Source organism: Telmatherina bonti (genome assembly GCF_933228915.1).
Source record: "Telmatherina bonti genome assembly, chromosome: 4".
Lineage (NCBI taxonomy): Eukaryota > Metazoa > Chordata > Actinopteri > Atheriniformes > Telmatherinidae > Telmatherina > Telmatherina bonti.
The window spans coordinates 9,591,569-9,614,935 of NC_136622.1; the positions used below are offsets into that span (position 1 = coordinate 9,591,569).

Here is a 23,367-nt window from a genome sequence, read left to right on the forward strand (position 1 = left end):
TTGAAGACGCAACCTTTCTCCTCTGTTTGCCGACGGAACCGTGAGGAAAACGGTCCGGTTCTGCCAGAAACCAGAGACCAGAAACCCCCCCGCCTTCATCCCGGTTCCGGTCCAGTCCGGAGAGCTGCGGTTCTGTCCCACTGCCAGGAAACTTAGCCGGAGATCCATGGTGGTCCGTGTGTGTTGTAACAAGTGGATCACAGAAGACCAGACCAAGGTGAGTCCTGCTGGGTTTAGATGTATGCGTGGGTCAGATGTGTTGCGTGGGTCAGCTTCACCGGAGGGAGCTGCGGAGTCACGAAGCCTCCTTCCTCCAGGACGCATTTTCAGCGTCACGGCCAAACGGTTCGGTTCGTGTTTGAACCGTCCAGGTCCGGTTCTGATCCGGCTGAATTCCTACAGCAGAATCAGCCTGTTTGTTTCCCTGCTACACACACACACACACACACACACACACACACACACACCTCCGCTGCCACATCCACTATTCCCAACCGCAGCTTGGAAATCTTTGGAAAACCTTCATTTCCTCTGACATGAACGCGCTTTTCTCCCCCATCTGTGCCCCCTCCCCCACCTGAACTTTGCTCTGCTGGATGATGACCGCATGCAGACATGTTTCTGATTAATGTGAGACCAGTCGGTTGGCTTTTTCCTGCTGGGTTTATTTTTAAAGCTGCAGCAGAAAGCGCAGGGATGCATGGCTGGATGGCTGGATTGATGGATGGATGCATGGCTGGATGGCTGGATGGATGGATGGATGGCTGGATGGATGGATGGATGGATGGATGCATGGCTGGATGGATGGCTGGATGGATGGCTGGATGGATGGATGGATGGATGCATGGCTGGATGGATGGATGGATGGCTGGATGGATGGCTGGATGGATGGATGGATGGCTGGATGGATGGATGGATGGATGGATGCATGGCTGGATGGATGGATGGATGGATGCATGGCTGGATGGATGGCTGGATGGATGGATGGATGGATGCATGGCTGGATGGATGGATGGATGGCTGGATGGATGGCTGGATGGATGGAGCACCCCCTCCCCAGCAGCAGCAGCAGCATGCCAGGCTCAGACACCCCCACTCAGCATGCGTGTTACTGGGCATGGACTGGTGAAAATAAACACTGGCTTCCTGCCCAGAGTGGACGGCCTGACTGTGAGGGAAAGAACTGAGTGATCTACTTAAATATGAAAATCCACTTCTGATGATGTTGACGTCAGCTATGGTACAGCATCCCAACCAGTCAGACCAGTGTTGGAGCACTGTTGGGCTGCGTCATGCCCAGATGGCGAGAAGCTGAGGGATAACCACAACCCGCATATGAAAACATTGCAGCAGCAGCAGCTCCTGTCTGGTAATATGTCGCCTTCTCATGAGGAACTATGAGTAAATAACAACCTAGCTGATCCCTACTTTCACCCTTTTAACCATTACTCCAGTTGCAGAGGAGTGGAGACGGTCAAAAGGCCTGTTTTCCATGTTTTCTGTCTAATCTGCAGGGTTTTAAATGACGTCTCATCACCATAAACATAACCCAGAGCTAAAAACAAAAAGGGATATGTTAGCTTTGATGTTTTTATTCAGGCAGAAATGAGTTTATCCAGCAGCCTGGAATCTGTTTTTATCAGCGTGGCCGCTCTCACATCACCGCTCCTGCTGGATTTCCTTGTATGGCCAGTTTTTCCTGGCAGTGTGTGTGTGTGTGTGTGTGTGTGTGTGTGTATGTTATCCACTGCAACCATTTTAAAAGCAGGATTGGATGTATTTATTTACCCAGATTTTAAACAGGAAGATCCCACTGAGATCACACATCTGCGTTTTAAGGAAATCCTGGCAACTAAGAAACAGAAACGAGAAAATTTCAGCTCCAAACGCTGATAGAACAAAAACAGACAAGCAGACGAATGAAGAATTCAGCGTGTATGGGAAATTAAAACTAAAAGCAGTGAATCTTCAGGTTCTGAAGGTGGTAGGTATAGACCGGGGGTCTCCAACTCCGGCCCTTGTGAGCTAGCGTCCTGCAGGTTTTAGTGTTTCCCTGATACAGCGCACTTGACAACTTGTTGATTTGGGTCAGGTGTGTCAGCTCACAAGAACTGCACAGCGTTGGAGACCCCTGCTTCAGACTGTTTCAGTGTGAAGGAGCTGAGATTTTATTGGGGATAAGTCAGCGTGCATGCTTCCTGAGATTGCAGAACATTAAGACTAAGGGCGGGAAAATCTCATTGAAAAATCTGAAATAGGTATTGTTTGCTTTACAATTTTAAAATCGATTTTTTTTGTTTGTTTAATAAATCTATTTTTGTCTCAAATAAATGAAAATAATCCAATATAAAATTTTTGTCATTTCTATAGTCTTTATTGATCTTTTTACTTGTCATCTTTGGCGTTATAGTATCAGAATGATGGTCTGACTACTGGGTTGTTTTTTCCTCATTGAAATCAAGAAAAATGACGAGCAAAAAGAAAAAGATTTATACATTTTTTTGTTTTTAATCTACAAAAATCAGCAATATCGAAGAATTGTGAGAATCGCAATTTAAAGCGAATCAGGACCCAAAAAATCCAAATCGGGACAAAAACATATCGTCACATCCCTAATAAAGACCACCAGACTGTAGCTGACGGTGTCCGGCTGTGTCCAGAGACGAGTTGCAGGGACTTTAGAGTGATCCACCTCTGCTTCTCAGGGGTTTGTTTTTGTTTCTGGTGCGTGTCGGTTTCCTTACTGACCCACAGAGCCTGGATCAGTGGACGGTCGGGTTTTCTAGGCTGGCAACACAGTTGGGAAAGTTTTGGACTTTGCTTCACGACATGGAAAACTGTTTTATGATCAAGGCCTGGACCAATGTAGGAAAACTGATGCTGAAAGTCCACGCTGCTCCAGCACAGAAAGGATTAGTCTTCCAGTCTGCAGGAGAAACTGCTGCACTTGTCTGGTGGCTCGTTGGACTTTTCACATTCTGGATCAGGTCCTGGTTCTGGATTCAACAGTGTACTGCTGGATCTGAGACGCCTGCATCCCAAACTGCATGTTTGCCTGTTTTCCCCCGTAGAGTGGTGGAGTTATGCATGTTAACCTGTCAGCATTGCTCTCTAACTCCGCCCCCTCACTGAGCCTCCTGGAATGCAACCAATCAGAAGACACTTAAGCTAAATCCTCTCTTTCTCAGGAGGATGCCTTCCCGAGAAGACGTCTCTCCTTTTGTTCAGAAATAATTGCAGACAGTTCAGAGTTTGTTCTAAAGCTAATCTGGAGGTAACCAGGATGAAGAATTCATTAGCTGGCAGTGATCATCATGTCTGCTTAACATGATGAGACATCCTTCCAGCAGCATCGTTTTAAAAATAACATCACTTTAACCTGACGTGCAGCACATCTGCTTCCTCCAGCTGTGGTTTGCTCGCAGCCCACTGCTCTCTTTCCTCATGTCAGATAAACCTGAGCAAAGATTTAAATTCAGTTTGGCAAAGGACTAATGTGTCATGCTCCTTTCAGATGACATACCAGTTGTATCCTCAGGTCTCCTCTAGCTGCCCTCCTCTCTCCTCGGATGCTGAATGTCCAGAAATGCGTTTCTATGGAGCGTTTCTATGGGCACAGCACTGATTCGCGACAAAGTCATGTCAAGGCACATTGACAGACATAATCAAATCAGTTACAGCCTGTCCTTGGCCCTCTCCTCTGTCCTCCGTCCTCCTTCCTCAGTCTTCTCCTTGTGGGTCTCCATGGCACTCTTTTCTCTGTCCTTTTGTCCTCCATCTCCTCTCCTGTCTTCTTTCCATGGTCCTCTTCTCTTGGTCTTCGGTCTTCTCCACACAGCCGTTTCTCCTCCATCCTTCCTTCTACCGGTCGTTAATAGAAAAGCAACGTCCTTCTAATTATTTGGCTGTGAATCATTTTCAGACCCCACAGGCAGGAGGACGGTGAAGATAAGAGACTGAAATCAGACAAATGGGCTTATAGTCACAAAGCAGTTTGTGTAGTTGATGCTAGGACTGCTCGACTATGACAAAAATTATAATCACGATTATTTTGACTGAAATTGAGATCTCGATTATTTAACACAATTATCCAGTATTTATAAACAACGCTGCTCGTCGTGGTGTTCTAGACTCCGTGTCGTGCATTGGAACCGTCTAATGCACGGTTCTGAGTTGTTTAATCCGCTTTTACCACTTATATAGGAACTATTTTATGTTGGCTTCGATGTACGTTTTATGCCAAACAACCGCTGTCAGGCTGCAGCGCGTTTCTCTCATTCACCTGTTAAAAGACGGCTGATCTGAACCAGCTGGTTAAGGCGTTGCTATGGTAACACCCCATGGTAACGGAGGGATATTACAGTGTTTAACTCACTGAACTATGTATAGGAAAATAATGCAGCCAGTTGTCACAGACAACGGTATAAACTATGTTTAGGTGAACTTCCACAACCTACTGCAGTTATTCTACATTGACCTGCAGCCGGAGCCGACTGAGACTGGCCGCCTGGGAGTGCTTTAGGACGGGAGAGGCTCCCGCTGCTCCTTCCTTACAGTAACTGCAGAACAATATGTGCCTTCAAGTCAGTCGCCAAAACACCAGAAAAGTCTCTAATAACTCCAGTAAAAGTTGCTAGATCAGAAAGTCGCCAAGTTGGCAACAGTGTCTGAATGAAAGCAACGCAGCTGTGGGAGGAGTTTACAGCACAGCGCTGCAATGCCAGAGACACTCGATTAGCAGCTGAAGACAACAGGAGAGGAAACTGCAGAGAGAAAAATAATCACACCCTTTTATTTTTATGATCGTTAAAAACCCAGATTGTAGTTGAGATTAAAATCCCATTAATCGCCCAGCGCTAGTTGATACTGATGATGAGCCTTGTGCTGTGTGAAAGTATGCAGGTGGAACAGGTACTGGTCCACTGCTAGAACGCCTCTGAGCTGGTAAAGAGGTAGTAACAACAAGAAAGCATCATGGCGGCGTCATGGGACTCGCCGCCGTAGAGGCTCGGCTGATTCCAACACATCAGTTTGAGGTGTGCGTTGACACGCAGCGGTGTGCCTGTTTGCCATGTGTGAATTACAGAAAGGAACGACAGCAGGACGTCCTTTTAGTCCTGAAAGTACGAGGCGCGAGCGACAACGTGAAAGAGGCTGTTGGTGGTTTTAGAGCCGAGATTTTCTCCTCTGGCGAGCGAGCGGGAGCCTGGGATTCAGGTCAGGTGGCACTTTTTAAACAATGAATATGAAAGAAAAGCAGATCCAGATGCTGCCGATCAGAATGAGGCCAAAATATTGGCCTAATTCACAGTAGAGGATATGATGTCCTTTAGAAATAAAGAGACCATAAAAAAAAAAAAAAGAGAAGATGAAGAGTTGTTCCAACAGAAGGGAAACTGCATGCAGTTTATTCCTGACTAAGCCTTGTGGAGCATCTGCTCTTTACTTCACTCTTTCCACTTTCCATAAACTATAATTCTACTTTATTTTCTAAACAGCTGTTGTCATGGTTACCACCTCCACATCCTGAAACTTCTCGTTCAGTTTGGGGGGGGGGAGCATATTTATGTTATTTAAACATGATTTTACTGACGTGAGATGAAGAATAAACCCACATCTTTCCTGTTTGGAGGGTGTCGATTTAATAAGCTGACTAAGATGTCATCAGTTTTTGGCCTCACATCCCAAACCTGTCTGACTGGAATCAATCTGATCGGCATTCCAGCTGACATGTTGACAAGGACCCCGCATAAAATGATCCGATAAGTTGTGGGTTCTAGATCAGATTGCAGATTCTCTGTCAGCGGGTGGGAAACCACAGTCACATCTTTGATCCGCTGATGTGTTCACACGTATTCTGATTATAGGCACAATCGGATCAAAAGTGTAAACGCAGCTAGAAGAGACAGCAGTGTCTTCCCATCTCTGGTGGGAGGACATGACTGAAGGCATCAGGCCACCTGATGAACTGGGGATGAAAGTCTGCCCAGCCTCTTCTATCTGCTGTCAGAAGTGCACTTCTATGGAGCATCTCGGCTCTGCCTCGTCTCCTCTCTTTGTTGCAGTTTACCAAACATGGTCTGTTCTTTCAAAATGGCCAAAGGGAGACTGGAGCGCAGCCAGAGCAGACCCTGCTACAACAGAGGGACATGTTCCCCGTCGACCTTGGATTCAACCCCCGCGGGCCTTCAGTCCCGTTCGCTGCTTCTAAACAAGGTGGAGAGAAGAAAAGGTCGAGCGTTCCCCCAGTAAGATTACAATGCTGACGATTCGGCAGTTAGGAGGGCTTATCCTCTGAGGCCTCTCTGCGTTTTGCATCTTCTAATCTGACGCCGGTTTTTCAGAAAGCGTTTAGATCATGAATAATCAGGTCAGGCTGGGGCACTTCTGATTATCTGCAGTGATGCATGGTCTTACCAGCAGTTCTTCTCTGATGGCTCCATCAGTAAACAGAATTTATATGTGCCTGTGCTGAAGGCTGCCAACAATAACGTGATTACACTGAGGCTGCATCCATGGGTGGGATGGCTAATGTGTTGTCAGTTATTTTTTTCATCAGTGGTCATCAGATTTTCTTCTTGTCAGACAGCTTTTTGTGTTTTTTTTTTCCTCTGTGGTCCAGCTGAAGGTTAGACCAGTTTCCTCGCTGACTAATTCCAGCCGATGCAGTTTGTGTCATTCTCAGATGGAGAACTGTGTCCTTAAATGGGAATATGAAGCAGCGACATTTGGGGCTTTTTTTCTGCTTTAAGGGCAGGACATGACATGCTTTAGCTAAAAATAGCAACTCATTCTTGAAATTAGTTCAGATGCCTCATAGATTTCTGGGGTTTTTTCCACAATTAGATGCCGTGCCAGTGATCTGATGAAAGATGCCGCAGTAGGGATGAGAACATGAGGCCATTAGAAGGAAGCTGCATGCACTCACTGCTTTCTGTCTGTTTTTGTATATTAATGGATTTGTGTGAGCAGGGATTTGTCCGTTGGACCATCTCTTCCTCCCTGCAACTGCAGCGTAGATATGTTCAACATTCAGGTCTTCAGCTTCCTGACTTGCCTACGAGGAGAAGATGTGATTGTCATGGTGACTGATGGAACAGAGTGTGCAGTCACTACAGAAACTTCATGTTCTAGTTTGCAGATTGTTCCAGTCTGGATCTGCGGCTCCTGCGAGCTTCAATTCCCAGACTGACTCCAAATTTGCATCTGGTGACGGTAGTTTTATCGTGTTTTTTCTGCTGGTTTATGAGATCCTTCTGTGAACTCGTCAACCAGGTCTTCACCTCCTTTTTTGTTTTTAACTAGCCTTGTCCAGCGTTACAGCAGCAGAATGATAGTTTTTGTCGTGAGCAAATTTAATTTGCTAAGAGGAGATTTACATTATAATATGAATTCTTATTTTATCCATTTGTTTATTTAGAATAAATGTTTGTTTTATGGAATTTACACCGTACTGGTGGACCTTAATGGAGGAAATGGAAAAGGGATGGAAAGAGAACATAAAAAAAGACAAAGAGCAAATAGGACACATAGAGATGCACCACACAGAAAACACTGCAAACCAACCACAGACTCTAGACAAGGCAAGTTTATTGATATAGCACTTTTCATGTACAGGTGATCAAAGTGCTCTACAGGAGACGTTAAAAGCATCACAGATGGTGGAAAGAAGCACAAAAGACAACTAGAAATAGCAGCAATCACAATAAAATGATAAATTAAATTAATCAAAAGAGTTTAATCTCACTGGTAGTTTGTTCCATTTGTTACTAGCATGACTGCTAAATGCTACTTCTCCATGCTTAGTCTGACTCTGGTCTGGTCTCTAGTCTGGTTTCTAGTCTGGACTCTGGTCAGGTGTCTAGTATGGGCTCTGGTATGGTCTCTAGTCTGGTTTCTAGTCTGGACTCTGGTCAGGTGTCTAGTCTGGTCTCTGGTATGGGCTCCGGTATGGTCTCTAGTCTGGTTTCTAGTCTGGTCTCTGGTATGGGCTCCGTTATGGTCTCTAGTCTGGTTTCTAGTCTGGACTCTGGTCAGGTGTCTAGTCTGGTCTCTGGTATGGGCTCCGGTATGGTCTCTAGTCTGGTTTCTAGTCTGGTCTCTGGTATGGGCTCCGTTATGGTCTCTAGTCTGGTTTCTAGTCTGGACTCTGGTCAGGTGTCTAGTATGGGCTCCGGTATGGTCTCTAGTCTGGTCTCTGGTATGGGCTCCGTTATGGTCTCTAGTCTGGTTTCTAGTCTGGACTCTGGTCAGGTGTCTAGTATGGGCTCCGGTATGGTCTCTAGTCTGGTTTCTAGTCTGGACTCTGGTCAGGTGTCTAGTCTGGTCTCTGGTATGGGCTCCGGTATGGACTCTAGTCTGGTCTGTTGTCTGGTTTGTAGTCTTAACTCTGATCTGGACTCTGGCCTGGAGTAGTTGACCTGAGTCTATGGATCTAAAAGCTCTGCAGGTTTATATCTCTGAACATATCAGATGTATTCTGGCCCAAACCGTTGTGGGATTCTGTAAACCATGAGTAGGGTTTTGAAGTCCATCTTGTGACTGACTGGAAACCAGTACAGAACCACCTGTACAGAAACAAAGCACATCCCACGGTCCCCAGAAAGGAAGACAAAGTCAACAACTGTCAAGAGCACCAGAGATAAACAAGCTACAAAGAAACCATGTATTGGCACTGAAACCAGAAACACACACAGAGAAAACAGACTGAAAGTGGCTGTTGTTGTGTAAACCTACAGGACAACATGGGGACTGTGTCAGCACCTGAAGACCGCCCTGCTCCATATGCAATGGGCATGGAGGACGAGGCCCTCCCAGACGCCCACCCAGCAGGGGCCAGTCCACACCCCAGTGCCCCAGTCACGCACCCTTCCTCAGGTCGTTACTTTCTAGTTGTGACAGACCTGATCCTGGGAGCTGGTGTGTCCCAGGATCAGATATCATTGAATGGTCCATGAATGGTCCTCAAGTTATCAGAAGATCAGAGCCGAACGAAGACAGCTGTCCTTAAAGTTTCAGTTCAGCCATTTTCAAAAGGCTAGGATGAACGACCTGACCGTCCTGCAGATCTGGACTCACATGGGTTTGAAGTACCATGCATGCTTAGCAGCAGTTTGCTGCCAACACATGGCACCAGTTGTTTAGCCAACAGCAAGTCTGTAAATAAGAATTTTATTTTTTACAATTCCAACATTGTGAAATATTTTCTATCTGAGGGAAACGTGTCCTGCTGTAGCTGTTAAATGTCCACATGTTCACCAGCTAGTCTCTAACTGTGTCAACCCGCAGCTCCGACAATGAGCAGAAGCTCTCCATCCATTTTTATACCCTTTTTTTTCTCCCTGCAACTGCCAAAATGGTGTTAGGAGAGCAATGAACAGTAAAAATCACATTAAAATGAAGCTAAGATTAGCTGCAGGAACAGTTCTGTAGTACTCGCCACTGAAAGAGCCAGTTTTTACAGTGTCTTTTCATGCTTCACTTCTGTTTAATATCTCAAGTCTAACCTTCTTTTTTTTCACATTGCAGTGAAGTAGTTTGTTGCACCAAATTCTGCTAGTTTGGATCTTTTTCTTTTACTAAAACACGCTGGCTGCAGCCTCTTTCTCTGCAGTGGATCCACATATGATTATACTCAGAGATGTGGGATTTAGGATGGAACATCACTTCATGTTTATTTCTTCCTACTTGGCATCTTGCACAGTGAGTAAAGTAAATGGTATTTTGTGTCTGGAAGTGCAGCTGTTAGCTACCATCTACATGACTTGGGGTCATATGATACAGATGGGTAAGATAAACCTGTGAAATACACTCACTGTCGACTTCATCCAATTCGCCCATCCAGCTGTTTTAATTTTATAAACATCTTATCTGAGGGTGCCAAACATACGGCTCAGGGGTCAAAACTGACCTTCCAGAGGCCTCCAGTCTGGCCTGTAGGATCCATTTTAATTTTTCAGTATCTAAACTTCCAGATAGTTAATGGGGTTGGGATGGCACCTCTTGAGAGGTAATTTTACATAAACACATGTTGCATCTGTAAGTGTCAGTTGTATGTTGTTTATATGTGGGTTTCATGGGTTCTTGCTCTGGGAGATTTGATGTGTAATATTGTTTTTCTCTTCCTTTTGATTTTAAAGCACTTTGCACCATTTTTTATTGGATGAAAAGTAATTTATAAAATAAGAACTGATTGATAGAAAATTTGTAAATATGAAAATAACAGAAGATATAAATGTAATGTCTTACTAAAAGTAACTTGGTAATTCATCATATATCCACTTGAAGTTTACTTTTTTCTGCTTAAATGTTAAACATTTCCAAGGTGCTGTGATATCTGCTCGCTCTTCTATCATTCTGGCTCACGTTTTTTTTTTTTTTTTACTTCCAGAAACCTGAGATTAAATTCTTGGTGATTTTATTCATCCATTATGATCTGGAGTTGGGATGCGCCTGTGATCGTGTTATATGTAAAATCCCTTTCAACAGTATCAGAAAGAGGAAGAAAAAAGGATTTCACTGTCGTGAGAGTGGCATGGTTGTTGGTGGAAATGGACAGACTGGTTGGAGATGATAGAAAGGAAACAGGAAGTAAAAACAAAAAAAACCCACTGGTTTCCACAAAAGTGTGCAGAATAGCATCTCTGAACACACAACATGATCTGCCTTAAAGCTGCAGAAGACCACTGGGACATCAGTCCTGTCAGTAAGAACAGGAAACTGAGGCTAAATTCTTACAAACTCACCAGAACTGGACAATAGAAGATGGAAAAGCTGGTCTGGTGAGTCTCAATTTCAGATCCAACAGTATGAAAGAACGGATCCTGACTCAACGCCTCAGGCTGCTGCTGCTGGTGTAATGTAAGACTATTTTTGGCCCACTTTGGCCCCATTAGGACTAAGATGTTGTGGTTTAACCACCGTAGCCTTCCTGTATATCGCTGCTGACCATGTCTGTCCCTTGATGAGCACAACAGCATCTTCTGATGGATACTTCCAGCAGGATGATGCTTATGATGCTTCTGCATTAAGCCAGCTGATGGAATGAGGTTATCCTCTCGGTTTGATGGTCCCACAGCATCACGAAGACAATGAACACACTTCATTTTAAATGTGTTTGGCAGCAGAGTTTTTAATCCAGCCTTATTATATAAATGGATTCTCATTCATGTGAACTGGTTTGGAAGTAAAGGGAACGCGTCCTGTTTTTGCCCAGCAGGTCGGTAAAAGATGATTTGATTAGAATCTCGTCATGAAGATGAGTTTTAATTTGTCTTTTCATTTTTGGATGGAGCCGCACATTTCAGATGTCATTACATGTGAACACAGCGTTGAAGTCAGTGATCCGTTCAGACAAAGAAGCAACGCTGTCCTGCAGGGTAAAAAGGGCCGTTTGACCAGGAATCAGTTACAGGATCTAATATGCTTTTGTTTGATCCTGTTTTCAGGCCATGTTTGCTTTTTGTTTTTTGAAAAGGTTTTTCTCCAAATGACAATGAGAGGCTCAAAGTTTTGAAGGTGGCAGGTCAGGGAAGACAAAGCAGTGATGGTAATGCTATAAAAACACAGTTCATCAAACGAAGTTGGAATAAAAGCTATATGAGAGTCCCATTAACTCAGCGTTACTCATTCTAGTCCAACTGGACCTGCAGTCCAGCAGGTTTTCAGTGTATTCCTGTATTTTCTATAATGACTTGTTAAGTTGGAGCAGGAAACATGGAAAACCTGCTGGACAGCAGCTGGTCGTAGGACGGGAATGGAGAAGTCTGCATGAACTGAATGTCTCATCTTTGAGTAAGTATTCAATAAAGGACCCCGAGTTGCAGTTTTAATCAGTCAGAAGTTCGCAACGTTACTGGTACGCCCTCTCCAGCGTTGGAGACGTTACTGGTACGCCCTCTCCAGCGTTTGGAGACGTTACTGGTACGCCCTCTCCAGCGTTGGAGACGTTACTGGTACGCTCTCTCCAGCGTTGGAGACGTTACTGGTACGCCCTCTCCAGCGTTGGAGACGTTACTGGTACGCCCTCTCCAGCGTTGGAGACGTTACTGGTACGCCCTCTCCAGCGTTGGAGACGTTACTGGTACGCCCTCTCCAGCGTTGGAGACGTTACTGGTACGCCCTCTCCAGCGTTGGAGACGTTACTGGTACGCCCTCTCCAGCGTTGGAGACGTTACTGGTACGCCCTCTCCAGCGTTGGAGACGTTACTGGTACGCCCTCTCCAGCGTTGGAGACGTTACTGGTACGCTCTCTCCAGCGTTGGAGACGTTACTGGTACGCCCTCTCCAGCGTTGGAGACGTTACTGGTACGCCCTCTCCAGCGTTGGAGACGTTACTGGTACGCCCTCTCCAGCGTTGGAGACGTTACTGGTACGCCCTCTCCAGCGTTGGAGACGTTACTGGTACGCCCTCTCCAGCGTTGGAGACGTTACTGGTACGCCCTCTCCAGCGTTGGAGACGTTACTGGTACGCCCTCTCCAGCGTTGGAGACGTTACTGGTACGCCCTCTCCAGCGTTGGAGACGTTACTGGTACGCCCTCTCCAGCGTTGGAGACGTTACTGGTACGCTCTCTCCAGCGTTGGAGACGTTACTGGTACGCCCTCTCCAGCGTTGGAGACGTTACTGGTACGCTCTCTCCAGCGTTGGAGACGTTACTGGTACGCCCTCTCCAGCGTTGGAGACGTTACTGGTACGCCCTCTCCAGCGTTGGAGACGTTACTGGTACGCCCTCTCCAGCGTTGGAGACGTTACTGGTACGCCCTCTCCAGCGTTGGAGACGTTACTGGTACGCCCTCTCCAGCGTTGGAGACGTTACTGGTACGCTCTCTCCAGCGTTGGAGACGTTACTGGTACGCCCTCTCCAGCGTTGGAGACGTTACTGGTACGCTCTCTCCAGCGTTGGAGACGTTACTGGTACGCCCTCTCCAGCGTTTGGAGACGTTACTGGTACGCCCTCTCCAGCGTTGGAGACGTTACTGGTACGCCCTCTCCAGCGTTGGAGACGTTACTGGTACGCCCTCTCCAGCGTTGGAGACGTTACTGGTACGCCCTCTCCAGCGTTTGGAGACGTTACTGGTACGCCCTCTCCAGCGTTGGAGACGTTACTGGTACGCCCTCTCCAGCGTTGGAGACGTTACTGGTACGCCCTCTCCAGCGTTGGAGACGTTACTGGTACGCCCTCTCCAGCGTTGGAGACGTTACTGGTACGCCCTCTCCAGCGTTGGAGACGTTACTGGTACGCCCTCTCCAGCGTTGGAGACGTTACTGGTACGCCCTCTCCAGCGTTGGAGACGTTACTGGTACGCCCTCTCCAGCGTTGGAGACGTTACTGGTACGCCCTCTCCAGCGTTGGAGACGTTACTGGTACGCCCTCTCCAGCGTTGGAGACGTTACTGGTACGCCCTCTCCAGCGTTGGAGACGTTACTGGTACGCTCTCTCCAGCGTTGGAGACGTTACTGGTACGCCCTCTCCAGCGTTGGAGACGTTACTGGTACGCCCTCTCCAGCGTTGGAGACGTTACTGGTACGTCCTCTCCAGCGTTGGAGACGTTACTGGTACGCCCTCTCCAGCGTTGGAGACGTTACTGGTACGCCCTCTCCAGCGTTGGAGACGTTACTGGTACGCCCTCTCCAGCGTTGGAGACGTTACTGGTACGCCCTCTCCAGCGTTGGAGACGTTACTGGTACGCCCTCTCCAGCGTTGGAGACGTTACTGGTACGCCCTCTCCAGCGTTGGAGACGTTACTGGTACGCCCTCTCCAGCGTTTGGAGACGTTACTGGTACGCTCTCTCCAGCGTTGGAGACGTTACTGGTACGCCCTCTCCAGCGTTGGAGACGTTACTGGTACGCCCTCTCCAGCGTTGGAGACGTTACTGGTACGCCCTCTCCAGCGTTGGAGACGTTACTGGTACGCCCTCTCCAGCGTTGGAGACGTTACTGGTACGCCCTCTCCAGCGTTTGGAGACGTTACTGGTACGCCCTCTCCAGCGTTGGAGACGTTACTGGTACGCTCTCTCCAGCGTTGGAGACGTTATTGGTACGCTCTCTCCAGCGTTGGAGACGTTACTGGTACGCCCTCTCCAGCGTTGGAGACGTTACTGGTACGCCCTCTCCAGCGTTGGAGACGTTACTGGTACGCCCTCTCCAGCATTTGGAGACGTTACTGGTACGCCCTCTCCAGCGTTGGAGACGTTATTGGTACGCTCTCTCCAGCGTTGGAGACGTTACTGGTACGCCCTCTCCAGCGTTGGAGACGTTACTGGTACGCCCTCTCCAGCGTTGGAGACGTTACTGGTACGCCCTCTCCAGCGTTGGAGACGTTACTGGTACGCCCTCTCCAGCGTTGGAGACGTTACTGGTACGCTCTCTCCAGCGTTGGAGACGTTACTGGTACGCCCTCTCCAGCGTTGGAGACGTTACTGGTACGCCCTCTCCAGCGTTGGAGACGTTACTGGTACGCCCTCTCCAGCGTTTGGAGACGTTACTGGTACGCTCTCTCCAGCGTTGGAGACGTTACTGGTACGCCCTCTCCAGCGTTGGAGACGTTACTGGTACGCCCTCTCCAGCGTTGGAGACGTTACTGGTACGCCCTCTCCAGCGTTGGAGACGTTACTGGTACGCCCTCTCCAGCGTTGGAGACGTTACTGGTACGCTCTCTCCAGCGTTGGAGACGTTACTGGTACGCCCTCTCCAGCGTTGGAGACGTTACTGGTACGCCCTCTCCAGCGTTGGAGACGTTACTGGTACGCCCTCTCCAGCGTTGGAGATGTTAAACTAGAAAGAAATGCAAGAATTAGGTGACAATTAACCAGCGATAAATCCGGACGATGGTGATTAGAAGCTTTTGTCCAGAAGGTCCTGCAGGATATTGTGGTCCTGTGCAGCTGCAGAGCTGACGTTTCTACAGATACTTCCTGAAAAAGTTGAACAATTTAACTTTTACAGCAGAAGTGCCAAAGTCTGTTTTCCTGCTACTCTGCAACTTTGACATGTAATCTGATAATATGTTGGTTTTAATAGTGACTTTGGTCCAGGTGTGTGCACTTCATTGCATTTAAGTTCCTTTAGCTCTGATGTCACGTTCATCTGATAACGACAGCTATCAGACTGTCGGTACTGTCATCGTAGGTTTGGTATCCCTCACATCAGAACACCTGGAGCTGTTTCTCCTCATCATAAAATCTGGTTTTCTTCTGAAGATGCGGAGGAAAACACACTCCTCGCCTCTTTTCTCTTGTTCTTGCTCTTTTCTCCAGGGAGAGGGTCACATGTACACCCCCATCCTCCATCCACGCTGAATCATATGCCGCTTACAGCCTCCCAGATTTGTGGGAGGAAAATGTGATGATGCAGTGGAGGCCATTGGCACGGATGACAGAATCAACTTTCTTTAACTGGCTGTAAAAGCAGCTGAGGCCGGTGGTGATTTTCTGTTGGCAGGTGAAACAACAGGTGTTGTTCAGAAGGGGAAACCACACTCACATCATGGGTATCCAGTTACATGTTGGCTGAAAGGCTGCAGCGCAAAGGAGGAGGGGGAAATTTGCTTCTCAGTTACTCAGAAACAGCCATGAACACACTCGGGGATCACTTCCATATTTAGCAAGCACAACAAACACACAAGCATTCCTTCTTTACAGCTTTTCTTTTTCTTTCCATGATTTTTCGTAGCTTTCCAATCTCTCTTACCGTCCTCCCAAAGACCCTCCCTGCACCTCTGTGACCCGCTCCTCTCCGATTCCCTCCTCTCTTTACTTTATTGTCCTCCTCCCCCTCCCCCTTTTAGACTGCGTTCTGCTTTTTGTGTGTGTGATCAGATAGCCTGGGAAAAGATGGGGCATAAACAACACAGGCAAACAAACCACCTGCTTCCTGCTGAGGTCTCATGTTGTTTAATGCGTGGACCCAAAATAGAAATGGGCAACCTTGCAGTGGAACTGGAATGGATGGAGCAGTCGGTGGGAGGAAATTCACAGATGAGCACAGCAGTCCTTCAGCACACAGAAGTGTGAGGTGTTTCTGTGTTACAGAAACAAACAAACAAATTAGAAACTGATTCAAGCTGAAACTAGACTGAAAATTCAAATTAAGCTCAAGTGATATTACATGAATCTACAAATTGACTCAAATGAAATTGGATTCTGAACTTGAAAAATAAAATAAATTGTTCTACATTGTTGCAGAACTGTTCCTGCACATATCCAAGCCATTTATTCTCAGTGCAAACAAACTGGTCAAATTTATTGAAGTAGCAATGAAGAGCAGCAACATATTCACATGTACAATCTCAGCTTCCAAAAAGCTGGGTCTGCAGAATGCAAATAAAACCTAAATGTGATTATTTCCAAAGCTTATCAGTCCATATCCAGTTAAACATACGCAACATATGAGATGCTTAATCTGAGACAAATTATCTGTTCATGGAAAATATGAACTTATTTTAAGTCTGATTTCAGCAACACATCTGTAAAAAGTAATTCCTGGATGCTCCCTCTCCTCTTTAGTCTGCAGGACACGCCGTCCGTGCTGTCCACAAACTATTCCACAAACTATTCCACATCTTCATCCATCTGCAGGATTCCTGCTACGTGTAAACAATCTTTTTAGAATTACGATTTTTTTTTAGTCAGATCATGTAAATTATCTCAAATGAATGGATCAGTGTCTGACATTCTTTTTTTTACCATGATGTTTCTGACCTGTTCCAGGTCAAATTAGTTGTCAAATGGGTTTCCAGATGTTTTTAAAGACTTTTTTTTAGGTTTTTACAGATGCATTGCTGAGAATTTACAACGTTTAGCCGGCATGTTAATGTTCATGTGCCCAGTGCTAACAGCTACTTCTTTAGCAGGTGTGTGTTATTCAGGTGTAAATATTTCTAATAAATACACAGCATGGCTTTATTACATCCTTACTGACTGCTGCATACATTCTGAACTCGGTGTGAATGTTGAGAAAAAGGAAGAACCGTGTTAGTCCAGAAACACGCCTCCACTGCAGTTTGTAGCAACACTGAAGAGTCTGAGCGTTCAAACTCTGTCTTATGTTTGAGTCCAGTTGGAGAACCTGATTCTGACTCAGCTCTGTGTCGTTGGTGGTTTATGGGAAGAAGACACACCCGTTATTCATGCACACACACTAAACCAGGGGATTCCCTTCTGGTGTGTTGCTACAACAGACTGGGTCTCATATGTCTGTCCTAACACTTCTCTCTGCTAGCGATGCTTTGATGAAGCACAGCTTCGTCTGTGGAACTCGCACGCAGAAAGCTTCGCTTCCTGATACCAACAGCTTGTTCAGACTTGTGTCGTTGCAAAACTAATCCATCTTAATTTCACAAACAACTTTTTATTATTAGAAAATTCCTATTATAATCAAGTGAAAAAAATCAGCCAGGACTGTAAAATAAGAAAAAGATTCCCAGAGTGTAAATATCTCACTGCACAGGCAGATTATTTCACTTACTGTCTGAATCTTTTCTAGTTATTTTTTTATTTTCCTAATTTAAAGATTGTTGCTGTATGTCTGATTTCGTGCGGCGATGTCTTGACACATGTTTTACAGGTAAAAATGAATCTAAAAGACACAATATGAATTCAGTCAGTAATACGATTTAACTTGGAAAATAACCAGTTTTAGGATTTAGTAACTAAGAAATGAAAATAAAAGGTTGATAATCCTTCATGCTTTTCTTAACAAGTTTCAGAATGAGTTTTTAATTACAAATAAAATTGTAGGACTTGCTATATGGACTTTTTTTTTTTTTTTTAACTGTGTTGGGCCTGTCTGGATCTGGAACCTGACTTTTCTGAACTTATCTGAGACCCATCTGGGTCTTATGTTGCCCCATCTGTATGGAACCTGCATTAACCAGTGGGACCTGTGTGCACTTCTCTGGACTTGTATCAGACCTGTATGGGATGTTTGTGGACCTCTCTGGACCTGTGTGGGACCAACATGTCCCAGTCTGGACCAGTCTGTTGCTTATGGTTCTGGTTCCAGCTGTATTGATCAGCCCGGCTGTTGCTCAGAGAGCTGTTCAACAGCCGGCTCTGTTTTCTGTGGAAGAGTCTCTTCATGATTATTCAGACTAACATCTGTTGGAAAGATCAGCTGATTTACACCTGGTTTTTTTTATTTATTTATTTTTTCTTTTATTATCCTGTATTATAATTACCTATATAGCCAATCCAGGGACTTCAGCCTGGATCCTCTGGATCCAAGCCCACATCTCTAACCACCACTGGGCCACTACCAAGCAGCAACCCCTGACGGTTGAAAGTAAAGCCTGTGCAGAAGTGCCAAAAACTGCAGTTCCCCCTTCATCCACTAGGGGCTCTAAAACAGATCAAATCCCCATAGACTTCCATGTTAAAAAGACCAACTTTACAGCAGAAATAAACATGTTTACAGTTTACAGTACAAAGAACATTTTAGGTTTAATAGGTCTGGTTTATCGTCATGACAACTGTGGGGGGAGTAAATTTTTTTCTAACTCCCCTGTCTAGAAGTAATTTCATCTCAAAATTCGGCACATTTAGGGGCGTGTTCTTTAGATTGACAGGTACCCGATCTCCGGCTACAAGATAGAGGATTGTGGAACAACTGCTGTTTTTAGCCGGTTAACAACGTAATTTAGCTTTAGCCCAATTCCCTCCGTTAGCGAGTTAGCCTCTGTTCGCTCTGGGTTCGCTCTGATAACCCATTGTTGTGTTCTCCAGGAGAGACGACATGTGAGGCTGCCAAGATGGCAATGGTAGGAACCGCCCAACGAGCTTCAATTCAGCTCTTCAGAAACCTACGGATGACGTCATGGAGGCTACGTCCATCTTTTATATACAGTCTATGGTCGTTACTCCCTAATGAATCCCGCCTTGAGGATTTAGATCTGCCAGTGATGGACAGGTGCGTCCAGATGAGTGAGATGCTGAGAGTTTCCTTCAGGACGAGCAACACAGTGATGGACAGGATAGCTGCTAGCAGCTTCTTTTCCACTTACAGACACTGTTGACTGTGGAAAGAAGCTGGTGAAACCTTTCAGCTTCTTCCTTGTTGGCCTCCTTGGCAGCGTTGGTGAGCATCAGAGGAGACCCTGGCAGTTTCTGGTTCAGCTGAGATTTGGTACATTCCCAGACTTCTGTCGCCTCTGGGAAGTGTCAGGGACCCACAAAGCAGGAATGTCCTCTGCTTTTACAGATGCTGGATGGAGAAGATGAGGCTAAGCGAAATCCGAAGTTGTGTTTTCTGAGTCTTTCTGCCTTTACGTCCACGGCTCAGTTCAGGTCACCAGACATTCCTGTCTCAGTCAGAATGGTTCAGTTATTAGCTTAAGAATGTCCAACTGCTACAAAAAATGCTAACATGCCCAGTTTTATCTGGTTTACCTAAATTACCAGTTACATGACAAACAGTTATACGGGCAGCTGCTGGAAGTGGCGTTAGACGTTCGTTGTGAGGTGGGGAACCACCAACTCTGAGTGTGCGGAGATCATCCATTTCTGATTTTCCTGAAATGTTTGTTGTTTTGGAGCCTTTTCCTCAGCAGCTGATGCTCACGGTGCAGCTCAGGGAATGCGTCTAACACCCCCCTCCTCCTCCTCTATGGCTGCTTCATAATGCTTTCAGGCTTAGTGCTCTGTTAGCATGATGATTACACTGAAGTGACAGCGATTGTTCTCTGATCTTATCTCAGTGTGAAAGAAATGGAAAATTAAACGGCGTTTCCGCAGTTAGCCGTGATTATTGTAGTCATCTCTCAGAGAAGATGGCGACTTCTCCTGTCACTTCATGGTGAACCAAAGACCCGAAAGAGGCAGGGAGGTAAAGAAAGGCACTGAAAGCTGCAGAGAGCCTCCCCAGCAGGGAAAGTTTTCTCAGCGCCTGAATGAATGGCCAACTCCTGAAGGGCAAAAACCAGCTCTCTGCCAAAAGTGGCAATATTCACTCCAAGGGAAATGAGGTCTTCAATAGCATAGCCTGTGGGCCAGAAGAGGAGGAAGGATGTAGGGCAGATACACAAACCAGAGCTGAATGGTCCCAGTTTTTATTTATTTATTTATGAGAGGAAACCCTGAGAGGAACAACAATGCTTATCCCAACGAGGAAATGCAGCTCTCTTGTGTGTGAAGTGCTTGCTGCCGACCCAGCAGCTGCTTAAATCATGTGAACAGACAGTGGCCACGACACATTTGTGGGGGGTTGAGAGGCAGCAAGCGGGAGGGCTTCTTCCTGAAGCTGACGGGCGCTGCTGGGTTCGGTGCATGACACACTGGATCTGCAGGGAGTAGTCTGGAGGAGTGTTTGTGTGCTGGGAAGAAGACACAGCTTGGTAAGGAAGAGATTTCTGTGTGGTTGTCTTTGAATGCATCATTTGGAGTGCAATGACCGAGAGTTGTCAAGTTCTCGTTTTTTTTAGAGCAGAAATGTTGCTGCTGGACATTTAGAGCATGTGTAGAGAAGCTGACACACGGACCTTTTTTCTGATTTACATCGCTGTAAACTGAATACTTTTGGGTTTTTGATGTCAGAATGCAGCTTAAGGTTCATTTTCAGTGGTTTATTGTGGCTCATTTAAACAACCTCTCAAGAAAACACAAAGTATATCAAGTAGACCAGCTGAAAACAACAAATGATTTTTTTTTCCTTGAAAATGACAATTATTAATGCTTCTCATGAGTCCAGCACAGGGCTGGTGGAAAATCAGACGTCTGACCCTCATTCACATGGGCAGTTTCTGCTTCATCAATAATAGCTGAAAAATTACTTGTCAGGTGTGAAATTGGTTGGCTTGACTGCTCTAATGGACGTTTGAATCAGCAAAAAGGCCAGTCTTGAGTGTGTTATTGGGGATAATACAAATTTATTACACAAATCAGGCTTAAAAAGCTCCAGAGGGAAAGAAGCGAGGCTGCCTCTAATGGCTGGCGTGGAAGAAGAAGCCGCTCTGTGTCAGATTCCCTGTGTGATCTTACAGGTTTTTGTTCCTGATATGCACAGCCATGAACGTCTCCAGTTACGCGCTTCCTTGCCCTGCATTATCCAAACATGTCACGATGAAGATCTGTGAATTTAATCCAGTACATCCTGCTGCGTGGCCCACATCAGGGTCAGGTGACCCAGCAGGAAGGAGACGGAGGCTGAGCTCATGAGCTGCAGCCTTTTTTCCTTCCAGGACTGTTGTCATGAAAATGCACCCTTGTGACATCTGTGTTGTGGTGCAGCTGCAGCTGTGTCAAGTTTCCCTTCTGGGTCAAGGTGAGGAGGAAAGGCTCTTCGTCAGCCTGGCTGCCTGTCCCCGCCGACAGAAACACGACGGAACGCAGCTACGTTTTAGGGCTGTGACGATACGCTTTTGTCCCGATTCGATTCTGACTTTTTTGGGTGCCGATTCGATTTAAATTGGGATTCTCACAATTCTTCGATATTGCTCATTGTTGTAGATTAAGAGCCAAAAAAGAATGTCTAAAACTTTTTTTTTTTTTTGCTCGTCATTTTTCTTGATTTCAATGAGAAAAAAAACAACACAGTAGCCAGAGCATCATTCTGCTGCTATAATGCCCAAGGTGACAAGTTAAAAGATCAATAAAAACAATAAAAATGACAAAAAAAAATATGTTGTATTTGCATTTGGTTACTCCAACGTCCCCCCTTTTACATAAGGACTTATACTTTATGCACCCATCAAAAAAAATGTCCATGCTGCCCAGCAACAAATTTCATTTGTGTTTCTGTATTTTATGAGATATGCGGAATAAATTATCAAATACATTAATTCATTTTTAACTGTCAGAATATCCAACCTGCATAAATAAAAACCCTATTATACATGCTATACATGTAATTATACTGTTAATGTATCCTATATTCATAGATTTATTCACAGTTGAACACCATTCATTCATTATCCAAACCGCTTAGTGCATTGAGGGGTCGCGTGGAAGCTGGAGCCTATCCAAGCAAAGGCAGGGTACACCCTGGACTAGGGAGGCACCGATCCACTTTTTGGGAGATCCGATATCTGAAATTTGAGCCGATCAGCCGATACCAATATTTACTGAGACCAAATCTGTTTATGTGAACATTATTTTGACTGTGGTTATTATTGCTGTTATAACTGTGTAAGATTTCATTAGGTTGTAATAAATGATCCATCCTTTCTGAAGTTTCCTCACCAATACAAATATAATAACATTACAGATCTAACTATTTCAACAAGTTTTATTCTGATTTGGAACATTTTACCTAAATACAACTATAAATGTGTGGTTTTGAAACAAAGATCTCGCTTTTAGAGGAACAAAAAATGTCACATTTTAACATTCAAGGCTTTTATTTCTTTTAAAACATGTCTGAAGCATGTCATCAAACACATCTGTGCTGGCTTGACTCGCGTGATATCGGTACACTTTCATTAATACCAAGTACGAGTACAAACACTTCTTATTGAGCCAATACCATGCATCCCTACCCAGGACAGCTCGCCAGTCCATCATAGAGCCAGTTGAACACCAGTGATGTTATTTTTTTAGGCCTTTGTGGATTAATTATCTTAAACTAACTAATTAGCTATTTGTTGATGCCACAAAACAGTGAATTGTCAAAAAAAAAATACATGTGGAATTATTTGGAACAGATCAGCAGATTTACCTTGTAATTCATCCTGCTGTAGGATGTTTCCACACAACACTACATGTTCTCCAGGTGGGAGAAGATGTAGTTCCAACACATCCACACAACACCAGAGCAGAGGAACAGTCACAAGTACTGCATCAGATTTCAGTACAAACAGGTTAAAATCTGTTTTCAGCTGAAAGGCAGCGCCATCTTTTCCTTGGTTTGGTTACACCATTTGAAATCTTTACTTAGAGCTGTCTGGTATTATCAGCCTATCGGTATTATCGGCCGTTATCAGCATTAAAATGCATTATCAGTTATTATTGGTATCGGTTTTTACTTTTTAACGGCACAAGTTTTACACAACACACACACATTATACATCAAACTCTTCACCTACGTCTGCTCTAAGTCAAAATGACAAATTATAAGAGATATCAGATATGTTTGTTTGTTTGGTACAACTCGCCCCAAAAATATAGGCATTGGTTGATGTTAGTATTGGAAAAATAAGTTTTATAAAATTAGTATATCAGATATTGGTGAAAAGATCAATATTTAACATCTCTAACTTAACTTTCCCGGAGCTTCTGTTGTTTAAAGTCATCACTGCCCGATTTGAGCTGTTTGCTGCAGGTTCATCTTCCCATGAAGAGCCTTACTGGTTCTGCTGCTACAAAGTGGAGTTACAGAGCGGTCAGGACGGCTGCTGGAGACGTACTGGTTATTTCAGCTGCATCAAACATCCAGCAG

At 45.3% G+C, this 23,367-nt stretch overlaps 1 protein-coding gene across 2 annotated transcripts in view; it reads left to right on the forward strand.

The window, feature by feature from the left end:
* The window catches only part of pkig (protein kinase (cAMP-dependent, catalytic) inhibitor gamma), a 33,414-nt gene continuing 10,047 nt past the window's right edge, over positions 1–23,367 (forward strand). The window contains exon 1 of one of the 2 annotated variants that reach the window (XM_079238672.1): positions 1–217. The gene's annotated coding sequence lies outside the window, so the exon portion shown is untranslated. Of the gene's footprint in view, positions 218–1,264; positions 1,370–23,367 lie in introns of those variants that run through there. The other variant, XM_079238673.1, reaches the window with a different exon arrangement.